General features: G+C 37.2%; 1 protein-coding gene across 5 annotated transcripts in view; it reads right to left on the bottom strand.

Annotated features, from left to right (window-relative positions):
- The window catches only part of Esco1 (establishment of sister chromatid cohesion N-acetyltransferase 1), a 75985-nt gene that overhangs the window by 51957 nt on the left and 8993 nt on the right, over nucleotides 1-15035 (bottom strand). For all 5 annotated transcript variants that reach the window (XR_013089055.2, XR_013089058.2, XR_013089056.2 and 2 more), the window contains exon 2: nucleotides 13170-13269. The gene's annotated coding sequence lies outside the window, so the exon portion shown is untranslated. The remainder of the gene's footprint in view (nucleotides 1-13169; nucleotides 13270-15035) is intronic.

The following is a 15035-nucleotide window of genomic DNA, read 5'->3' as shown; positions in this document are numbered from 1 at the left end:
ACATAACTTCTAAAAGAAAAAAGGTAAAAATATTTGAGACTCTGACAAAGTATATGCATGTTTTTTGTTTTGTTTCTTTGTTTGCTGTGGTATTGGAGTTTGAACCCAAGGCATTGAACATGCTAGTAAGCACTCCTGAGTTAAATCCCTGCCCGCCCCACCTTTGGTACCAGGAATTGAACTCAAGGACACTTAACCATAGACCCACATCTGCAGCCCTTTTGTTCCTTAGGGCCTGGCTAATTTGCTGAGGCTAGTTTTGAACTCACAATTCTCCTGCCTCAGCCTCCCAAACCACTGGGATTACAGACATGCTCCACAGCACCCAGCTCCCTAGTTAACTCAAAATAACTCCTGAAGTTATTTTAAGGCAGGGTCTTGCTAAATTCTGAGGCTGACCTCGAAACTGTGACCTTCTTGCTTCAGCCGGAGTAACTGGAATTATAGAGGTATCCCACTATGACAAAGTTTTTTTTGTTTTGTTTTGTTTTGTTTTGTTTTTTAATTAATTTTTATTGTAGGTTGTTCAAAACATTACATAGTTCTTGATATATCATATTTCACACTTTGATTCAAGTGGGATATGCACTCCCATTTTTACCCCATATACAGATTGCAGAATCACTTCAGTTGCACAACCATTGATTTACATATTGCCATTTTGGTGTCTGTTGTATTCTGCTGCCTTTCCTATCCTCTACTATCCCCCCCTCCCCCTCCCATGACAAAGTTTTTTTTCTTTTTTCTTTTTTTTACGTAGGAAGAATTCTAGTCATTCCACATATTTCCACATAAAGATTTATTCAAAATCTTCCAAATACCTTTATACACAATAACCAAAATCTGAAAACAACCCAAATGTAAGGTAAATGGAAAACCAAAATATGATATCAATATAAAACTACTCAGCAAAACAATAGGAATAAATGATTAGCACATGGACCAGTATGAGTGAACCTCACAAGAGTGCTATATTAGAGTGACAAAGATGAACTTTTTGCAGTGATGCAAATGTGTTCTATATCTTAACTGTAGTGGTGATTTCCACCAGTGTTTATTTCTGTCATAAACCACCAAATTGCAATTTTAAGAGGGTGAAGTTAATTGTACATAATTCATATTCTAATGAAGCCATCCAACAAAGAGCTAAACTAAAATTAATTTGTACCTAAGGCCAAGAAATATTATTAAATCAAAAAAGCGAGGTATAGGGATTTGGGCAGAGAATGTGGATTCCCCCAGAACGTGTTTGTAGACAGCCGGTGTGAGTTCAGGAATAAAGAATTGCTGTTTGAATCTACAAAGCTGTCTCGGCCTTGAAAAAGAAACTGAAGAAACAGTCTACAGCTACCGGTGATGGACTAGCTAGGGCCTTTCTTAGGGCACAGGCTGCTTTGCTTGGATCCTACAGAGATGCTCTGAGATACAAACCTGGTGAGCCTGTCACTTTCTGTGAGGAAAGTTTTGTAAAGCATCGCTCAAGTATGATGAAACAGTTCTTGGAAACTGCTGTTAACCTTCAACTTTTTAAGCAGGGTCTTGCTAAGTCACAAATGTTGGCTTGGAACTTGGGATCCTCCTGCCTCAGTCTCCTGAGTAGTGTACACTGGATGAATCTACTCTGAAGATCCAATATGGAATTTTGAACAGGGATAACACGCTAACAAAGCTGTATTCTAGGAATTTGGCTGAATCAAGCTGGAATTACACCGACCAGACAAGAGGCGATGAAAGAAGTTCAATATCCAAAAGTATTACAGGATGGGAATCAAGAGTCAGGCAGGGGAAACGTATGGCATTTAATAAGAATGGGCCTCCTTACAGTGATGCTGCCCATTAGTATGCAGGACACACTAGTTTAGATGTCCACAGAAGTTTTTCATTTTAATCTGAGACCAACTCAAAATCATTTCACGTTAAGTCTTTCTATAATGTTCATTGGTTTCTTATTTCAGATGTGAAAATTCTTTATTAAAAGTAGCAAAATAAAATCTTTCATAATCTGACCCTAGGAAGGTAGCTGGCCAAGTACAAATTCTTTAACATGATGACCAAAAACAAAGAAAGAAAAATAGGTTCACCACCACCATAATAACAAAATTAAAGTTCAATCAATGAAGTAAATATACCAACCTTTCCAAAGAATATCATTTAGAATTCACACAATGAATGAAATGCCAGATATAGAATACTTTAGTAAGTAAAGAATATTATTTGAAATATTTTAAAATAAAGATAAGCTTCAGTTATTTAGAAAATGTACTTAGAGCACAGAAATCTATTAGCATGTTAAACCCACAAGTTATGCTGAAATATATGGATCTCTTCATGAATGAGGAAAAAAAAAAAGCGAGGTATAAAACGGTGTACAACACACTCCTATTTGTATAAAAAGGGAAACAGGAGATTATGGGAGAAAGGAAATACATATAACTATATGCTTGCTTGAGTAGAGAATAGGTGGAGATGTAAGAAAATAGCAATAATGATTTCTGGGGAAAACAACCACAGGACCAATTATCAAGAATGTGAGAAAAGCTTACTTTTCAGTAAATATTCATTTAATTGTGGCCCTGGGAATTGAGCCCAGGCTCCCTTCAGCACTAAGTTACACCCTCAGCCTTCTTTGTTGTTTTTGAGACAGGCTCTTGCCAAGTTACTTAGGGTTTCAAACTTGCAATCCTCCTGCCTCAGCCCCTTAGTCACTGAGATTCAGGCATGAACCACCAAGCCCAGCTCTTAATTTTAATTTTGTATTTTGAGATAAGGTGTTGCCAAATTGCCCAGGCTGGCCTCAGACTCACAATTCCCCTAACTCCCAAGCAACCAGGATTATAAGAGTACACTACCATAAGCAGCCTAAATATTTTATTATGTAAACATATGCCATTGTCAAAAAATAAAAATTAAATTTCCCTGAAAATATAAAAATATCTGGCATACTGACTAATTATCTTGAGAGACATAAAATTATAGAAGTATAAGCAGCTTACCACAATGGAAAAAAATCATATATCACCTTTTTAACTTAACTAATGTTGCCTCTAAATGATGTTTCTACTTGCTTCCTGTATTTGGAAATTAAAAAAAAAAGAGAGAGAGAGAGAGAGAGAGAGAACTCTATAGCTAAAGTAAAACAATCTACTGAAAAACCACATAATACTAAAAAATAGTACTGTCTTCAGATATACTAAAGTAACTTCGATTAAGTTAGACTTAGCAACTGCCTAATGATTTTTCATTATGTGAAACAACACTCAACTGCCAGATGACCATGATCACAACACATTGGTTTTTGTAAAAAAAAAAAAGAAAAAGAAAAAAAAAGAAAGAAAAAAGAAAAATCACCACCTTCTACCCCAATTGCTACCTCCAAGAAAGAGGTGTACCCTCCTCCTTCCCAACTAATGCTGAGTTTGGTCACATTTCTTATTTTGGCCTCACGGTAGATAGAGTATTCATCCTTGACCCTATAACCTTGGTCCTGTTACCTGCCTTAGTCAACGAGATGTTAGGAAGAAGTAATGCAAACATTTTAATATGTCTTTATGCGTCTGGGCTTGCCCTCTTATAGCTCTGTTACCGCCAAGAGAAGAGTTTCACCAGGAAATTGCTGTCCCTCCAGCCTAGGCCACTGAACACAAAGGAGTAGAACTGAATCAATCTCCAAATTATGGGCCAAGTCAAACCTACAGAGAGAAGTAAAGTCCACCTATACCCGCATGTTATAACAGAGCTGATCAGTCAAGCCTAACTTAAATCACCTCAGCCACAGGTGCTCTACAGATGTGTTAGCAAGATTGATATTGTAAGCTACTACTGAGTTCTAGGAAAGTTTCTTGTACACCAAGAGTTGACTATGAATTTTTCTGGTTAGCTCCAAATTTCTCAAAGATTAAGCCTCACAGGAATAACAAATTGAAAATCAGATAAAGCTCATTTATTTCATTTATTACTTTAGCACCAAGAATTTTAATTTTTAAAATGATCAATTAGCTGGGCACTATGTGAAACTGATAAAGAAGAACCCGTCTGACCCAAGAGCTCGGGGCCAGACAGAATTTTTTTTTTTTTTTAAGCTAGGATTTAACCCAGGAGAGCTTTACCACTAAGCTACATTCTCAGCCCTTTTTGCTTTTAAATTTGAGAGAGGATTTAAGTTAATGAGAGCCTTACTAAGTTGCTTAGGCAGGGCCTCCTCCTGCCTCAGCCTCTGAAATCGCTGGGGTTAAAGGCATATGCTGAAAGGTCCAGCAGACCCTGCTCTTAAAAAAAGTAACAAATTAACTAGCTTACTTCTACTCCTTTCAATTTACAAATATTTTAATGTAACAACTGATTTGGGAGTTGGAATCAACTACAGAAAGAAAATGATACACTTGTCTACAGTGATTGTCAATAGTCTATTAGGTATATTAAGGACCATTTAATTTTGGGGGGTGGGAAGTGCTACTGAGGATTGAACTCGGGGCACTTGACCACTGAGCCACATCCCCAGCCTTATTTCTTATTTTTTATTTAGAGACAGGATCTCACTGAGATGCTCTGTACCTCATTGTTGCTGAGGCTGGCTTTGAACTAGCAATCCTCCTGTCTTAGCCACCCCAGCCGCAGGGATTACAGGTGTGTGTGTGCCACCATGCCCAGCAGGACCACTTGTTTGCCTTGTAAGCTAAGTCATCACTAATGCAGCACTACAGAACTTAATAACTACCCTTTCTACACATAAAACCTTGCAACTGAGAACCAAAATGCATTCTCTAACCTGTTGACAAATTAACCCGATTCCTACTACAACCCAAAAGTATCTTAACAATGATATGAATTTGATACAGTTACCTCAAAGAGAGATTCTTCAACAAATGGTGCAGGGGAAACTGTAAATCCATATGTAATCAGAGTGAAATTGAACCCTTATCTCTCACCTTGCACAAAACTAAACTCTAAGTGGAATTAAGGAACTAAGCATTAGACCAGAGATCCTGTACTGTAAGAAAAAGTAGGCCCAATTCTCCATCATGTAGGCTTAGGAACCAACTTCCTCAATAAGCCTCCTAAAACACAAGAAGTAAAATCAAGAATCAATAAATGAGATTGGGAGGGACTGGGGTTGTGGCACAGCAGTAGAGCACTTGCCTCACAGGTTTGAGGCACTGGGTTCGATCCTCAGCACCACACAAAAATAAATAGAATAAAGTTACAATGTCCATTTACAACTAAAAAATAGATAGAAAAATAAATAATAAATAAAAAGGTATCAAACTAAAGAGCTTCTTCTCAGCAAAGGAAACTATAATAATGTGAAGAGAGAGCCTACAGAATAGGAGAAAATCTTTACCCCACACATGACAGAGCATTAATCTCCAGGATATATAAAGAACTCAAAAAACTTAATACCAAAAAAACAAATAACCCAATGAGTAAATGGGCTAAGGAACTGAACAGGCACTTCACAGAAGATATACAATTAATCAACAAATATATGAAAAAATATTCAACATCTCTAGCAATTACAGAAATGCAAATGAAAACTAAGATTTCATCTCACTCCAGTCAAAATGGCAATTATCAAGAATATAAGCAACAATGAATGGAACCACCATTTGACCCAGCTATCCCTCTCCTCGGTCTAAACCCAAAGGACTTACAATCAGCATACTACAGTGAGGCAACCACATAAATGTTTATAGCAGCTCAATTCACAACAGCCAAACTATGAAACAACCTAGACATCCTTCAACGGATGAATGGGTAAAGAACATATGATGATGTTATATACACAATGGAATACTCCTCGGAGTGAAAGAGGAATGAAATAATGGCATTTGTCAGTAAATGAATGGAACTGGAGAATATTATGCTAAGTGATGAGGGCCTTACTAAGGCAATAAGCCAATCCCAAAACTCAAAGGGCAAATGTTCTCTCTGATATGTGCATGCTAATCCCAAACAAGGGAGGGGAAGAATAGAAATACCCTGGATTAGACAAAGGGGAATAAAGGAAAGGGAGGTGGAAGGGGAACAGGAAGGACAGTAGAATTAATAGACATAACTTTCCTAGCCTTGTATTTGAATACACAACCAGGGTAACTCTGCATCATGTACAACCAAAAGAATGAGATCCTAAATAAGTTATACTGTATGTATGCATAATTTGCCAAAATACATTTTACTGTCATGTATAACTAAAAAGAATTTTGAAAAAATAATATGAATTTCAGGACCAAAAAATAATAAGTAAACTTTACAGAAAATGACCACTTCAGGAAACTCTCAGTAACATTTGCCTTTTACTATAAAAGACGTTTACCAAAAAAAATTTTTAAAAAGATATTTAAAAGACATGTTAGAAAACACTCAAGAAATTGAGAACACCCAACTTTCCACCTGCTTCATGAGGAAATGTGTTCACATTTTAATCCTTAAGTTACTTTGAATGTATAGCATCCAATATATTCTTGTATTTTGTCATCCAGTAAGTTTTTTTGTTTTTTGAGGAGAGGGGGAGAGAATACTGGAGACTGAACCCAGAGGAGCTTTACCATTGAGCTACATTCTGAGCCTTTTTTTTCTCTTTTTTTTTAGTTTTAAGTGGATACAATATCTTTATTTATATGGTGCTGAGGATTGAACCCAGTGCCTCATGCATGCCAGGCAAGCACTCTACCACTGAACCACAACCTCAGCCCCTGAGCCCTTATTTTGAGACAGGACCTTCCTAAATTGCTAAGGCTGGCCTCAAACTTGCAATCTGACTTTCACCATTTTTTTAATGGACCTCTACTTTATTCATTTATTTATATGTGGTGCTGAGAATAAAACTCAGTGCCTCACATATGCCCAGCAAGTGCTCTACCACTGAGCCACAACCCTAGCCCCTTTAAATTGCAATGTTCCCTCAACCTTCAGAGTCACTGGGATTACAGATATGCATCACTGTGCACAGTTCTTTAAAAGTAATTTTTAAAAAAACATTTTATAATTGAGATATAATTCCCATACCAAAATATTTACCTCTTGGTGGGTAGGGTGTGGCTCAGCGATAAAGCACTTACCTCCCATGTGTGAGGCATTGGGTTAGATCTTCAGCATCACATAAAAGTAAATTAACAAAATAAAGACACTGTGTCCATGTACAACCAAAAAATATTTTTTTAAAAATTCACCTCTTTATAGTACACAACTCAATGCTTTTTAATATAGAGTTGTGCAACAATCACCATTTCCTAATTACAGATTATTTTCATTACCCCCAAAAGAAGTCTCATGTCCATTAAGAGTCATTCCCTATCCCCTCCCCTACTCCATTCCTAGCAACTAGTAATCAACTTTCTGTCTCTATGGATTTGGCTATTCTGGACATTTCATATAAATGGAATTATACATGCAGCCTTTTGTGACTGGCTTCTTTCACTTAAGCATAATGTTTTCAAGGTTCAACTGTGTTGTTACATGAATTTTAACTATATTGCTTTTTATGGCTTAATATTATTCCACTACATAGATACATCACATTTTGTTTATATATCCATTAACTGAAACATGTGAGACTGCATCTCCTTTTCTACAATCCTAAACAAATAAGCTATGAACAACCCTACCTGTATTTTTTTTTTTTTTAAGAGAGAGTGAGAGAGGAGAGAGAGAGAGAGAGAGAGAATTTTTTGATATTTATTTTTTAGTTATCGGCAGACACAACATCTTTGTTTGTATGTGGTGCTGAGAATCGAACCCGGGCCGCGCGCATGCCAGGCGAGCGCGCTACCACTTGAGCCACATCCCCAGCCCATCTACCTGTATTTTTGAATGAACACATTTTCAAATCTCTTGGGTATACACTGAGAATTACTGACCTTCTGGTAACTGTTTAACTTCTTGAGGGATTCCAAGTCAGCTGCCAGCAGCTATGTATGAGAGTTACAATTTCTGCACATCCTTGTCAAAACAATATTGTCTTTTTTATTTTAGTCATCTTTGTGGGTGTATAATGCTATTTCATTATAGTTTTGATTTGTATTTCCCTAATGGCTAATATCATTGATCATCTTTTCATGTTCTTATTGATCATGTGAGGAATAAGAAAAATGTCTCTTCAAATTCTTTCCCTGTTTTTTTTTTTTTTTTTTCCTGTATTTGTTGTTTGTTATTTGTTTTGTTTTGTACTGGGAATTGAACCCAGGGGTGCTTAATCACTATGCCATATTTTTATTTTGCCCCCCACTTTTCTTTGGGAAGAGGGTACCAGGGATTGAATCAGGGGCACTCAATCACTGAGCCACAGCCCAAGCCCTATTTTGTATTTTATTTAGAGAGAGGGTCTCACTGAATTGCTGAGTGTCTCACTTTTATTGAGGATGGCTTTGAACTCAAGATCTTCCTGCCTCAGCCTCCCAAAACACTGGGATTACAGGTATGTGCCAAAGTACATGGCTGAGTTGTAACAATTTTTTACCAAGGTATTAAACTATTGGATCTATGATTTTTTTCGGGGGGGAAAACAGGGAATTGAACCCAGGGGTGCCCTACTACTGAGTCACGTCCCAGAATTTGTTTAATTTTGAGACAGGGTCTCACCAAGTTGCCCAGGCTGGCCTTGAACCTGCAATCCTCTTGCTTCGGCCTCTCAAGTAGCTATAATTACAAGGATGTGCCACTTGCCCAGCTTCACTTTCTTAACAGAGTACTTTGATGCAAAAGCCTTTTACTTTGATGAAATCTAATCTATTTTTTCTTTGGCTGCATTTGATTTAGGTGTCATTTAGGAAACTACCTAAATGACAAAGAAGACTTACATCTATGTTTCCTTCTATAAGTTACATAGTTTTAATTTACATTATAGATTTTTTTTTTTTTGGTAGTTGCAGTTGGACAGAATGTCTTTAATTTTTGTGTGGTGCTGAGGATTGAACACAGTGGCAAGTGCTCTGCCACTGAGCCACAATCCCAGCCCAACATTATAGATTTTTAATCCATTTTTAATTCATTTTATTCTAAGTTATGATACAAGGATAAAAATATTCTGTTGCATTGTCTTAGTACCATTTACTAAAAAACACTATTCTTTACCCACTGAATTGTCTGTCTTGGCACCCTTACTGAAAATCCTATTAAAATTTTTTTTAAGGGGACCAGGGTTGTAGCTCAGTGGTAGATCATTTGCCTAGCACGTGTGAGGCACTGGATTTGATCCTCAGCACCACATAAAAATAAATCAAATAAAGGTATCGTATCCATTTATAATCAAAAAAACATTTTTTAAATATTTTTATTTTTTAGTTGTAGTTAGACACAATACCTTTATATTATTTATTTATTTTATGTGGTGCTGAGGATCGAACCCACGGTCTCGCACATGCTAGGCGACCACTCTATGGCTGAGCCACAACCTCAGCCCCCAAAAAATATATATATTTTTTTTTAATATTTATTTTTTAGTTCTTGGTGGACACAACATCTTTGTTTGTATGTGGTGCTGAGGATCGAACCCGGGCGGCACCCACACCAGGCGAGCGCGCTACCGCTTGAGCCACATCTCCAGCCCCCCAAAAATATTTTTTTAAAAAAGTTTTTAAGGCTGGGATGGTGCCTGGTGTCATGGTGCACACCTGTAATTCCAGCAACTCCAGAGGCTGAGGCAGGAGGATCTTGAATTCAAAGCCAGCCTCAGCAATTTAATGAGGTCTTAAGTAACTCAGAAGACCCTGTCTTTAAATAAAAATACAAAAATGGCTAGGGATGTGACTAAGTGGTTAAGCACCCTGGGTTCAATCCCCAGTACCAAAAAAATAAAAAATAAAAAAGCTGGGGCTGAGAATATAACTCATAGCTCATGCAGCTCAGTGATAGCACACTTGAGCCCCCGAGGTTAATCCGCAAGTACTACAAGGGAAAAAGGACAATAAATTTTTGGGTTTATTTCTAGACTCTCAATTTTCACTCATCTATATGATTTTATACCACTACCACACAGAGTTGTTACTGTAGCTTTTTAATAAGCATTTAAATGAGGATGTATGAGTCCTTTAATTTTTAAATTCTTTTCCAAGCTTGTTTTAGTTATTCGGTGCCCCTTACATTCTGTACAAATTTTAGGATCAGTTTATTAATTCTTCGAAAAAGCCAGCTGAAATTTTGATAGGGATTACACTGAATTTGTAGTCAATTTGAGGAAAATTGTCATCATAATAAGTCTTCCAATTCTTGAACATGGATCTCTTATCACTGATGTAGGTCTTTGTGTGAGAGTGGGTGTGCTAGGGATAGAAACCAGAGTTGCTCTACCACTAAGCTATATCCACAGCCCCTTTTTAAATTGTGAGACACAGCCTAAATTGCTAAGGCCAGACTTGAATTTAGGATCCTCCTGCCTCAGCTTCCTGAGTTGCTGGCATTATAGGTGTGTGCCACCAAGCCTGGTCTTTTTTTTTTTTTTTTTAAAGTTTTGCAATCTGTGTTCATGTCTTATACTTTAGTTAAGTTTATCCCTAACTATTTTATTCTTTTTTATGCCATTTTAAGAAACTGTTTTCTTAATTTTCTTTTCAGATAGTTCATTAAAGTGTACAGAAATACAACTAACTTTTGTCTGTTGATCTTGTATCCTGTAACCTACCTGAATTTAATTAGTTCTCACAGGAGTTTCTTGGTGGATTCCTTAGAGTTTTCTCCATGTAAAATCATACTACCTGCAAATGGGGATACTTTCCTATATTCCTTTCCAATTATATGCCTTTTATTTCTTTTCTTTGCCTAACTGCCTTGGTTAGAACTTCCATGGGGTTTTTGTTGATATTAAGGTTAAAGCTTTCAGTCTTTCACTGTGAAGAAGTATGACACAAGATGTAGGTTTTTTCATATGCTCTTCTATTCCTAGTTTGTTGGGTGGCTTTATCATAAAGGATAATATATTTTCTCAAAATGTTTTTTTTATAAAAATGTATCTACCTAGGTAATTATGTAGGGCTTTTTTCCTTTATTCTGTCAACATGGTGACTCATATTGATTGATTTTTGTATGTAAAACCAACCAAGTAACAGCAAGCTCAACTTAGTTTTGGGAATGTCTATAAACATTTGGTAGAGTTAACCAGTGAAGCTATTTGGGCCTGGGCTTTTCTTTTGGGGCAGTATTTTATTTTTATTATTGTTATTAATTGTTGAGAGCCACAGCCGAGTTGGGATGGCACCTAGCATTTTGCCAGAAGGAGTGGTTGAGAGGTGAAGCCCAGCGAGCCATTAAGATAATTAAGTTAAGCTGTGTATAATTGCTGTGACTGGATGATGCTGGATTGAAACAGGCTGTGTATTCAGTTGTATATAGACCCCTGCTGTCCGGCAATAGGGCGGCTCCTGCTGCCTTGGGCGCTACTTTTGAGTTCTCCCTGAGTTCCCACTGAGTTCGGGCACAGTGAAGAGCGGTGAGAGAGTTTCAGGGGAGTGCGTGTGGAGTTTGGGCAATAAAGGAGTTCCTGTTTGAACCTACAAGTGCCTCATGGCGGCTCAGTTATTTTGTGCCCAGCCAGACTGTGGCAATTAATCCAATGTCTATTCATGTATTCAGATTTTCTATTTCTTCTTGAGTCTGTGTCAGTAGGTTCTATCTTTCTAGGAATCTTTCCAAATTAATACAGGTTACCAAAATCATTAGTATACTATCATTCATAGTATTCCCTGTTAAAACTTTTTCTGTTACAAATGTCCCCCCTTTCATTCCTTAATTTAATAATTTGAATCTTTTTCATTCTAAAACCATCTTTTTTAAAAAAGGCAAAAGTAATTTAGGGAGTGGGGGTGTAGTTTAGTGGTAGAAGGCATGTTTAGCATGCATGAAGTCCTGGGTTCCATCCCCAGCACTGCAAAATAAATAAAACTAACACAAGAGCATAAAAAAAATCAAAGACTTAGGGCTGGGGTTGTGGCTCAGTAATAGAGCACTTGCCTAGCATGTGTTGAGGCACTGGGTTCGATCCTCAGCACATATAAATAAATAAAAAGTAATAAAGGTCCATCAACAACTAAAAAATATTATTTAAAAAAATCAAAGACTTAAAGAAATCTATAAAAGATCTACAATACGTTTTCACTAAAAACTGCAAAGCATTACTAAAAAAAATTAAAGATGTCCTAAACAAGTGAAAAATATACCATGTTGAAGTCTCTGTATTCTTCATTTTTTGTTGCTGTGGTGTCGGAGATAAAACCCAGGGCCTCATGCATGTTCGGCACTTGCTTTTTTACTAAGCTATATCCACAGTACAAGATTCATATTCTTAAGAAATCTATTCTTGGGACTGGGGATGTGGCTCAAGCGACAATGCGCTCACCTGGCATGCGTGCGGCCCGGGTTCGATACTCAGCACCACATACAAAGATGTTGTATCCGCCAAAAACTAAAAAATAAATATTAAAATTCTCTCCAAAAAAATCTATTCTTCTCACTGGGTGTGGTAGTGCACATCTTTAAATCTGGAGGCTCAGGAAGGAGACTTTCATGTTCAAGACTAGCTGTGCAATTTAGTGAGACCCTGTCTCAAAAAATAAGGGCAAGTACATAGCTTAATGGTAAAGCACCACTGGATTCAATCCCCAGTAACAGGGTGATTTTCAGGACTAAGAATGTAGCTCAATGGTACAGTGCTTGCCTTTACCATTGCAGACCTAAAAACTCTGGCTTGTGGCTGTACTCAATACAGCTAGTGGGAGGCAGTGAGACCACTAAAAGCAGAGTGAGACAAACATATTTATGCACCAGGTTCATCAGGCTACTATTAAGGGACTCCTAGTTCTTTGTGACAAGATTATGAAGAGTGAACTCAGGATAAATTTAGACAGAGAGAAGACTGAGAACTCTGATGAACCAAATCCCCCTGAATTTACTTGCCTGCAAATAAATTCCACCCTTAACCAGCCTAATCTTTGGTTACTGCAACTGGAGCAGGTGCCTCAAAAGGAAAATACCAATTCTCCTAAGATATAGAGAATCAGATCTCAACACAGCCTAGAGAAATGAAAGACCAATTCTAGAAGGAAATAGCCTCTACTTTACCATCAGCAGGAGTATGGAGAAGAGGAGAGTCCATGGTAAAAGACCAAGAGGGGTGGGGGGTGGGGAAAAGATCAAGAAAGACAAAGGCTTAATTAGACCAAATCTACTGTCATGAGTGGGCTTACCTGGTATTCTCTTCCTGTGAAGGGCCAGATAGCAAGAATGTTAGGCTGTAATGGTCCACCACATACAATATATCACATATTCTTCTTTGATTTTTACAACCTTAAAAAAATATACATAAAAACCATTTTTAGTTCAAGGGATGGGGCAGTGGGGGTTGGGGGAATACTAGCCAAATTTGTCCCAAATGATATTTACCAACTGCTAGTCCTTTAACAATTATTTAGATAACCTACAAACAGCAGTCATCTTTGTTGATGGAGTTATTTCTGATTCTTCCATTAAAACTTCATATCCAATCAATTCATCACTATCAAGTCCTGTCTACATTCAAAACACATCCCAGATTCTGATCACCCATGTGTCTCTACCAGTATCACCTGGTCCAAGCTACCTATAAACTTTTTGCAACAGCTTCCTAATTAGTAATCCTGTCTTAAGCTGTAATCCCTTCCCTACTTCTCCCTCAGTTTCTGCTTAATGTAGCAGCCAAGGTGCTCTTATCAGACTCTTGTTTCTCTATCCAAAATCCTGTAGAGAATTCTCATCCCATTCAAAATAAAAGCAAAAGTTTGCAAGTCACAAAGGCACATGCCTCAGCAACTTGGGAGACTGAGGCAGAAGGATTGCAAATTCAAAGTTAGTTTCAGCAATTTAGTAAGACCCTAAGCAATTTAGCAAGACCCCCATCTCAAAATTTAAAAAAAGTTCAGTGGCAAATCACCCCTGGGATCAATAATCCAGTTCAATGTTAATTATTAGCTATTTTCTAGTTCTGCCCCTGCTCCATTCAGGTTGTCCCCTTTACTATTCCTTGAATACCTCAATAAGTACATTCTGAAGACTAGTAACTATTATAGGCAGAACAGCTTTCAAAGGGCTGGTAATTTTTTTTTTCCCAAAAGGCTGGGGATGTAGGTCAATGGAAGAGCACTTGCCTAAGCATGCATGAGGTCCCAGCACCACACACACACACACACACCCCTCAAAACTAGTTTTTCCAGTACTAGGGACACAACCCAGGGCACTGTACACCTAAACTACATCCCAGGTTCTTTTGTGTCTTTAAATTTTGAGATAGGGTCTCACCAAGTTGACCAGACTGGCCTTGAACTTATAATCCTCATACCTTATCCTCCAGTCACTGGGATTACACCACACCCAGTTCAAAATTAATTTTAATACCAAAACTAGAGTGTGCACACATACATCCCTTATCTTTTATAAAAGTAAAATATGAAAAGCCTAAAGCAATAACAAATTAGCAAAATGTTTTTGTTTTGTTTGCGGTACTGGGGATTGAACATAGGACCTTAAGCATATTAGGGAAGCACTCTACCACTAAGTCATACTCCCAGCTCTAGCAAAAACATTTTAACAGAAAATGAGCTAAGCTAAATGGTCTACCACTACCAAGCATAATCAGTAAAAGTAATAGACATGATTTAGTTTTAGGAATGTTATAAACAGATGACACCAACAAGTCAAAAAAAAATTACTCTAATACCTCAATGAAGTCCCGTTCCTCCTCCATATCACTTTTAATTATTTTTTTGTAATTGTAGATGGATAGCATATCTTTATTCTATTTGTTTCTTTATTCTTTTTTGAGTTTTTTTAAATATATTTTGTTAGTTATAGTTGGACATAATATCTTTATTTTATTTTTTATGTGGTGTTGAGGATCAAACCCAGGGTCTTGCACACACTAGGCAAGCACTCTACCACTGAGCCATAACCCCAGCCCCAATGTTTCTTTATTGTTTTATTTTTTTTTTCTTAGTGATTTTTTTTTTATTTTTTTATTGGTTCTTTATTCTTTTAAAGTGGTGAAAAGGATTGAACCCTGTGCCTCACACATGCTGCGT

The sequence above is a fragment of the Callospermophilus lateralis genome, chromosome 17 (assembly GCF_048772815.1).
Source record: "Callospermophilus lateralis isolate mCalLat2 chromosome 17, mCalLat2.hap1, whole genome shotgun sequence".
NCBI lineage: Eukaryota > Metazoa > Chordata > Mammalia > Rodentia > Sciuridae > Callospermophilus > Callospermophilus lateralis.
The sequence above is the reverse complement of the archived record's forward strand: the minus strand, read 5'-3'. Positions and strand labels throughout refer to the sequence as shown.